This window comes from Cavia porcellus, unplaced genomic scaffold, assembly GCF_034190915.1.
Source record: "Cavia porcellus strain 051 isolate PalLab524CR breed Dunkin Hartley unplaced genomic scaffold, mCavPor4.1 scaffold_8, whole genome shotgun sequence".
NCBI lineage: Eukaryota > Metazoa > Chordata > Mammalia > Rodentia > Caviidae > Cavia > Cavia porcellus.
In genome coordinates, this window is record NW_026947491.1 from 12,117,599 (window position 1) to 12,126,554 (window position 8,956).

The following is an 8,956-nucleotide window of genomic DNA, read 5'->3' on the forward strand; positions in this document are numbered from 1 at the left end:
GGAAGGTCGGGCCTAGTGAGAGGATAGTGTGCAGCGCTCGCCCCCTACAGGAGGATGCGCTCCACCCCCCGTGACAAGCCCTTCCTGCACCCTACCTGGCCAGGGGCAGTTTCAAATGGGTCACAATGACAAGCAGTGACCATATAATGTCTCTGCTAGGCAAAGGGTCTCTGCACCCTTCATGTGGAGCGTGAGGGCACGCCCTTGTAATTCCAGAGTTCTGGGAGGTTGAAGCTGGAAGATCACAAATTTGAGCCCTAGCCTGGTAGCAAGACCCCTCCCCCCTAAAAAAAGGGCTGGGATTTGCTCAGTGCGAAGGCCATGGGTTCAATCCCTAGTACCGAAAAAGGAGCTGGTGTATAGCTGACAGTTGACCCAAGGTAAAAGGCCAAATGGTGGTTGACACTCATGTCCCTGGACTCTTGAGGCCCCCTGATAAACACCCCAGTCAGATTTTTTAGCTAAGTTCATACGATTACAGGCCTTCTCAATTAGTTGTAAATAGTTTTAGGGTCCTAGACTAGACCTCACCCTGGAGAGGTCACCCAATATAGATCCTGGGAAATGGGATTCCTGAGGGACACAAAGGAGCCCAGAGGACCCTATGGAGAGCAAGGTCTGAGGAGTAGGAGGAGCTGCTGCTCATGGTTGCTTGGAATAAGCAGCAGCATCTGGGGCAACCTCTGGCAGAACTGGTCCAGGGAAAATTCTCATCGCCATGTGAAACATCCAGGAGCTCCCATCGGATGAAATCATACCTGATCCCGCCACACCAGGCACGTGGCACGGGGTCTCTGGCTGCCAGCAGGAAAATCAAGAGAAATTTGACAAAAACCTTTTGTGCCTCTGAGGAGGAGGAAGTGGGAGAGACCCTGGGAGCTCAGTGTGGAGACAAAGCAGTCTCTGGACTGCAGGAAGGACACTGAACCAGTCAAGCAGCCTTTCTTACACTCCCATGTAAGAATTTTCTAGATGAGGTGGCAGTTTAGGTCAGACATTATGTATGGCTTTTGGTATTTTTAGCAGCACTGTATGTGAAATTTCACTTTCGCAAATGGCTGCACTGGTGAGTAGCTTTGATTACTGCATTAAGCAATGGGTTACAATCTGAAAACGGTACCTGTCCCCATCTCTTTCTTGTATTTTTGTTTTTCTTTTAGTATCTGTGGCAGGTTCCTCTATTTGCAGCTTTCTACAATTCAGGTTCAGTGTGTATTCATGTTAGTACATCCTGTCCTACACAAAACAGTTTCTGTTCCCCCCACCTACTTTTCCAACTACAGTCTTTTTACTACTTTTCTTTGAGATTGGAGAACATTATGGCTAACTCTTCCTGTCTTGAATTTTGAAGGGTTGGTCTCTATGATGCTATGAGGGATTTAAGAGAAAGTAGTGATTTTCTTGGCATCTAGTCAAGCATGGATCTGACTAATCAAGGTTTGTACATGAACATAAAGTTAAGATCAGTGTTCTCTATTTTTCCTTTGCAGCCTCTGTTCTTGTTTTTTGTAGTTTAATATGTTTTTCAGATATAAGAACGTTAATAGCCTTGGGATTGGTGTGTGGTGCGTGTCTGTTATCACAGCACTCAGGAGGCTGAGGCAGGAGGATCACTGCAAGTTTGAGGCCAGCCTGAGCTTCAAAGTGAGTTCAAGGCTATTCTGAACTAATTGTATAATGAAATCCTTTCTCAAAAAGAAAAAAAAAAAGAGAAGTTGGGCTGGGTGGCACAAATTTAGCTCAGTGGCACAAATACCTGCCTAGCAAGTGTGAGGTCGTTAGTTCAATCCTTGGTACCAATCAAATAAAATAAATAAATTTTTAAAAGAGAACTTTAATGGCCTTTGAGCTGGCACAGTGATGCACACCTGTAATCACAGCACTCAGGAGGCTGATGCAGGAGGATTCTTGCAAGTTCAAAGCCAGCCTGAACTACGTAGTGTGATGGGCTTCAAAAACAAAACAACAAACAACAGAACCTTTGGTAGCCTTAAAAAGCGAAATTATAAAGCTGTGTTGTGTTGCACAGGTATAAAGGATTTTCTAAAATGAGTAGTTACTAAGTCCATTAGGAGTGTGCAGGGAGTGTGACATTGGTGAAACATGAAGGCAGATGGCTCCTTCATCATGCCTTGGAAATCTAACTCATGCAGTGCAGATGCTGAGAACTAGGGACCAGAGCAAAATGTAGCGGATGTGTCTCTGAAATTAATATAATGAATCACTTCCAACAAATAACAAAAAATTGAACATGGACTAAAAAAACATAAACACTTTTCTAATGGGTCAGAAGGATGCAGGCTCACCATAGGCTTGTATCCTTTATTCAGAATTATTAAGTCTAAAATATAATTTTTAAAATAATAGTGATAAAAATGACATGAAAGGAGCTTATCCCACTCGTGTGACTATTATTTTGATGCAAAATAAAAATGTGGTTGTTTATGGAATGTTATCCCTAACTCCACTAGGGGGTGATTCAAAATATTTACTGTTATCTTTCTAAAACCCAAGAAATTTTGAATCCATACCTATCTGCCTATGAGTTTAAATAAGGGATGATAGTCCTGTATTATTTCAAAATGAGAGAAATTTATTAGTCTATTTCTGTTGCTATCACAAAGCACATAAAGCTGGGAACTTTATAAACAAAAGATTATAAAGCCCACAGTTTGGGAGCTGAAGGTCCAAGATCAAGCAGCCCTATCAATTTGGCCACCAATGAATGCCTCATGGGGTGGTGATATAACCTTAGGATCCCCTGTGAGACAGGAAACCACACAGGGACTCAGATGTCCAGCTCTGTTTTTTATAACAACTCATACTCAAGATCTCATGGCCATCTCAAAGAAACTACCTTAATCTCCTCCAAAACAAAATCTCCAGTGAGCAAACCACTCCTGCTACAGCCCACCACACAAAAGCACCACCGCCTTCAATCCCCGGTACCAATAAAAAGGAAAAAGACAAAAAATAAATAAATAAAAGCACTACCGCCATGCCACTACACTAAGGACAAGCCACTGGGGACAAATCACATCAAACAGAGCAGACAGAGACAGAGTATATTAGGGTTTGGATCTTAAATGTCTTTCAAAAGTTCATGCATTGAAGGTTTGGATGACAAAGCAGTGATGTGCAGGGCCCAGTTGGAGGGAGCAGGTCGTGGAGGTTGTACTCTTAAAGAAGGACCCCTGCCCCCTTCCCTCTCTTGTTGCTTCCCCACTGTACAAGGTGAACAGTTTTCCTCCATATTGCCATTCTTCTGCCTTGAAGTTCTTTTTTTTTTTTTTTTTTTTTTTGTCTTTTTCTTTTTTATCGGTACCAAGGATCGAACTCACGACTGCCTGCTTGCAAGGCAGGTGCTTATGCCGCTGATCTAAATCCCCAGCCCCTGCCTTGAAGTTCTTTCTCAATATGGACCCAAAAGCAAGAGAGCCAAGTGACCATGGACTGAACCTCTAAAACCCTAAGCCAGAATAAATCTTTCCTCCTGCAAGGTAACTCACCTCAGGTATTTTATTACAGCAAAAGAAAGTTGTTGGGGTAGGAGAGAGGAGTGACAAAATGTTTGGCAGCTAAAAGCTTGGCAGACAGCTCATTTTCAAAGGCATTTTGTGCCTCCAGAAGCTCAGGAAAACTTGAGATTTTTTTTCACCCTCAGATCAAGGTGTACAATATCTTAACTCTGAAATTTGCTCAAGAGTTGACTGGCTTAACACAGGACTTGCTGGATTCTCTTACTATTAATTAGTAATTGATTACTCTTGGAATGGAAAGATCTGTAACTTGAAGGAATTATTGCAAACAGTATAATAAAACAATGTGAAAAACATCCTAGTGATGTCGATACAGCCGAAGTTTCTTTCCCCAAGCATAAACCTCTCCTCCTCTTCCAAAGTAAACAGTGTTGTGGAAGGGACCACTTCCACAAAGGGAGGGAGAGTGGGGTGTGTTTACCATAACCTTTCTCTTCAGCACCCTGAAGGAAATTCAAGACTATTTTACAAGTTTAGGTTTTATTGCCAGTTTTGCTCATCTGTGATAAGTAAATCGCCTCCCCCCAACTTCACTCATTTGGTAAACAAGGGGAGCTTACAGTTCCATCATTTCTAAGTGTGCTCCTTGTTCTGGCTTTCATGAGGCAATTATTCACAGCTTTCTGTTTGGCTCTTTTTTTTAATTCCAGTATTAATGATTGATTAATCATTAATTCTTGCATTGAAAGTCATGAAAAAAAATTTTTTTTATTTTAAAGGGAATAAAATCAAGCAAAATAAAACCATATAAAGGCAATTAAAACGAAACAGTGTAAGTGATACAGGATTCCAGGACCTTTGCATCGAGCTGCATCCCCAGCCCTCTTTTTTTTTTTTTTTTTCATTTTGAGACAGTGTCTCACTAACTTGCTAAATTGCCCAGGTTTGGGCCCAAACTTGCAATCCTGCCTCAGCCTCCCAGGGTGCTGGAATTACAGGTGTGTGCCACCACAACTGGCTCCATTATCCATGCTGTCCCTAGCTACTTCCTATTGCTGGACCATAAATTTAAAGGGAAGGGAAGTTTATTTTGGCTCCTATTTCAGTCCAAGGTCAGCAGGCTCTAAAATAGGAGCAGCATGGTAGAAGTGTTCAATAACTGGTCCTAGACATTTGAAAATGAGTATGTTCTAGGTGACATCAACAGCTAAGTTTTGAGAATAGATGACACGCAAATTTATTCACATTAACTTTACAGAAATGGACTTGAGGGCTGCTTGCTTTTGTTTTAAAGAAGTTTCTCCAAATGGCTTTCTCAATAATGAAATACAAAGAGTAAGTCTAGATAATGAGGTATAATCAGGCCTGCTGGCTCCAGAACCAACTGTCGAATTTGCAAGAATGTTACAGATTAGTTCTTGCATCCAATTAGCAGAAGTACTATAGGATGATGTTCTCCACATACCTCTTTCACTCCTATATTCTGGTACCTTGAAATTGTCCACAGTGGGCACATTTACACCTGACATTTGGTAAAGCTAATGATAGTGGCTTGATTTTTTGCTTTGGAGATGTCCAGCTAGGGGCTGGGGATTTAGCTCAGCGGCATAAGTGCTGCCTTGCAAGCAGGCAGTCATGAGTTCAATCCCTGGTACCGATAAAAATGAAAAAGACAAAAAAAAAAAAAAAGAGAGACGTCCAGCTGAATAAAGTAAATGACAGAGAAAATATTAATCCTGCAGATTGTAATGAAATATGGGTGATACCTACAACCATTGCATTGCAAGTCATGAAAAAATTTTTTTTTATTTTAAAGGGAATAAAATCAAGCAAAATAAAACCACATAAAGGCAATTAAAACAAAACAGTGTAAGTGATACAGGATTTCAAAACAAGATAATAGGAAATCAACAACGGTTACCATAATGTCTTTTGTTGTCTTAAAAATAGCTGCAGATATTTTTAGACATAGTAAAAATCAAACAGAACAGAATCAGTAAAAACAAGCAATGAATGCAATAAAGGGCTTCAAAACAAGATAATAGTAAATCCCAAATGGCTACCATAATATATATTGTTATCTTTGAAATAGCTGCCCATGCAATTGGATATAGTAAAATCAAACAAAACAAAAAAAAAAACCCAAGCCAAAAAAACAATGAAAATGATACAGGACTTCAAAATAAGATGATAGGGAATTAATGCTACCATCTTCAGAAAGAGATCCACATAGATGCTACTATGCATATTGTTATCCTCGGAATAGATGATCAGACTACCAGCTTTACACCTGAAAAGTTAGTGAAGCACTAAAGACTATAAGCATTAAATTGTATTTTACCTCAATAGCTATCATCACAGCCTGTGTTTTCCTGGATCACTTACCATAATCAGGTGGGTGGGGAGTGGGGATTTGTTGTTCTTGTCTCCCAGCCACAAGCTGGAAGAGGCTGGCATCTGGCTCTCCCCCTCAGTGGCCTGTGCATGGCACTGATTAGCAGGAAGGGCTTGGCTTCTTGTTGACCTCTTGTTCTCTTTCCCTGCAGTCCACAAATTGTAAGTTGTCAAAATTTTGAGGGACTACTGTTCCAGTATTGGCAGACTATTCTGTGATACAACAGAGAGATTCCTCCTGTCATTGCCAGATGAATGAAGTCACAGCATACATCTTTGCTGTCTCACTTCTGTCTTGGCCATTAAAATAAACAAATGTCAGCTAGCACTTGGTCATAATTACATCCATTTGTCAATGACACGAGCAACTTCTTTGCTGAGTTAGGTCATGAACATTTATTCATTATCTCATTTTGTCTAACCATGGTTAAACTGCAGGCTCAGATTAGCTGTGGATACTAGCAAAGGGCAAAAATCAATGCAACCATTCAGTGTGAATCAGTTAGCTCTATGGAATTTACAATACAGTGTAATGTGTTACTTGTAATTACTTACACATTTTATCCTTTAAATCAGTGTAAATTAAAATAAACTTATTCATGTATGTGCGCATATTTTTTTTTCAGACTTACTTCTTACTTTCTCATGGCTGGGATACAATATGTGACACCCACAACTTAAAGGAGGAGAGGTTTATTTTGGCTTACGTTTTCAGAAGTTTCAGTCCATGCTTACCTGGCTCCAGTGCAGAAATGGCATGCTGGGAGGGTCTGGGCCAAGCAAAGCTGCTCACAGCATGGTGACCAGGAAGCAGAGAGAGATAAGAGAGGAACTGGGAAAGGAGATAAACCCTTCCAGGCCACACCCCCTCTTCCAACCAGGCTCTGCCCCCCCCAAGCACATTCAGCTATGAATTTATCAGTGGATGAATCCACCAAGGAGGAGTGAGTCCCTTCAGACCCAATCACCTTATCAATATCCCACTCTGACTACAAGAGAGTTTTGGGGGTCATTTCTTATCTAAACCCCAATATCAAGTATAATTGCATCTTCCCTGCCAAGAGGACGAGCTTTGGACTTTCCAACTGGTGAGTCACGCCTGCAGAAACAAACAAGTATACCTTAAAACCTTGATAAAATGGATTGTCTGAGCCAAGGCGACTTGTGTTAATAAATATTATTTGTCTTGGAGTAATTAAGAAAATGCCATTTGTTTTTTGTTTTTTGGTTTTTTTTTTGAAAATGCCATTTGTTGTTTTTAAGTACTTAGAATAACACAAACAAGGGGCTGGGGATTTAGCTCAGCGGCATAAGCGCCTGCCTTGCAAGCAGGCAGTTGTGAGTTCGATCCTTGGTACCGATGAAAAAGACAAGTGCCAAAAGTGGGTGGGGTTTGTTTTAATGAAAAAGCAGGAAAAATTAATTAGTACCTTGCATGTAAATGGGTTTTTGCTAAGTCTTTTAAAGAGTGCTTGCAATTTATTTTCCTGAGTTGGCTGGTAATCCCTTCCCCCTCCCACCCACAAAGACCCATTTTGAGGTTTTGAGGGCCCCTTCTTTGACAGGTGGGAAGTCCCTGTGTCTTATCTGAATTTTTTTTTAGGGCTAAAGAGCATCTTGTGGTTTCCTATTGGCCATCAGTTTCAACTCTTTGGTTACAGTCTGCCCAGCTGCTTCCACAGTTTCCTGTCTGTCCCCCAAGTATGTTCTGACCCAGGAGCTGGCAAACCATGAACCCAAAAGGAAACAACAACTGCTTTTTTAGTGCTCTGAGCTCAGATGATTTGGATCTTTCCTAATGCTTGGGAAAAAAAGCAGCAGCGCATGTCATAACATGTGAAAACTGTGGCATTAGGGCAGGGGATTTAACTCAGTGGCATAAGCACCTGCCTAGCAAGCACAAGGTTGTGAATTCAATCCCCAGCTCAAAAACAAAAAAAAAACTGTGGCACTGAAGTACGCAGGTGACCAGGTTTCCCTGGCTTGTAGTACCCCGCCAACCTGTCATCCTTGGTGGCAGAGCTGAGTGTGCTAGATACGCGGTGACCTCCATGCTATATGTGCAATGCTCCATGGCCCTTTTTAGGGACAGCTTGCTGATTCTCTTATTGCCCCCAACAGCTCCCAGCAGTCACTAACACCACACCAGCTGCTCACCCCGCTCCGATCTCCCACAAGCACTCTTCCCTTTCCCCTTTGGAAACTTCAGGCATCTTCAAGGATCAAACCCGAGTCTTGTCTTTTTCTTTTCTTTTTGGTCTTTTTGAGACAGGATCTCATTATATAGTCCAGGCTGACCTTGAGCTCACTTTGTAGCCCAGGCTGATCTCGAACTTGCTCCCCTTGCATTTAAAACATTGCTGTGACTTTGATTATATCGAAATTTTATTTCCATATACTGATATGTACAGAGCTGACTATGGGATTTTTCTTCTGCCTTCAATTGGCTCTAAGCATTGCAAATAAGGCTAGCCAGGCACTGGTCTGTAATTTCTAGAGCCATCAGACAGTCTCCTGTTTCTTCGCATAGAGCTCTCTGTGAAAGATATGACCACATGACCAGCATGATGGCAAAGCTACTCAGCTCCTGGAATGTCAACTGGGTATGAGCCTCAAGATAAAGAGGCTGTGAGTCCCAAGGGCACAAAAGTTTATGTATCAGAAACAGCCTCCAAAAACAACTCAGTTGTTACCTTAATTGTATTATGCAGATTGATCCTTCTGCATGTCATTATGCCTGCATTTTGTAGAGATGCTTTTCTCCCTACCTGGCTGGCCAGCTCAAAAGTTATAGAGTTCCCACCATCCTCACTGTCACTCACCCACAAGCCACTCCTTTCTTCACAAGATAATAAATTCTGGGAGAGGCTTTGGATCAAGGTCTTTGTCTACATGTCCTCACAGGGATTGGATTTAGGACCCCTTGGCTGCCCTTAGCTTGGAATATGTCTTGGTGTCTTTACTCTCACTGTGGGTTGCATTAGAGGTGGTAGATTGGAATTAACTTGCAAGGATTCCAATAACATCTCAATGGGATTATAAATATAACTTTCTGGATTGGGAGGAAGACTGAAAAAGGGATT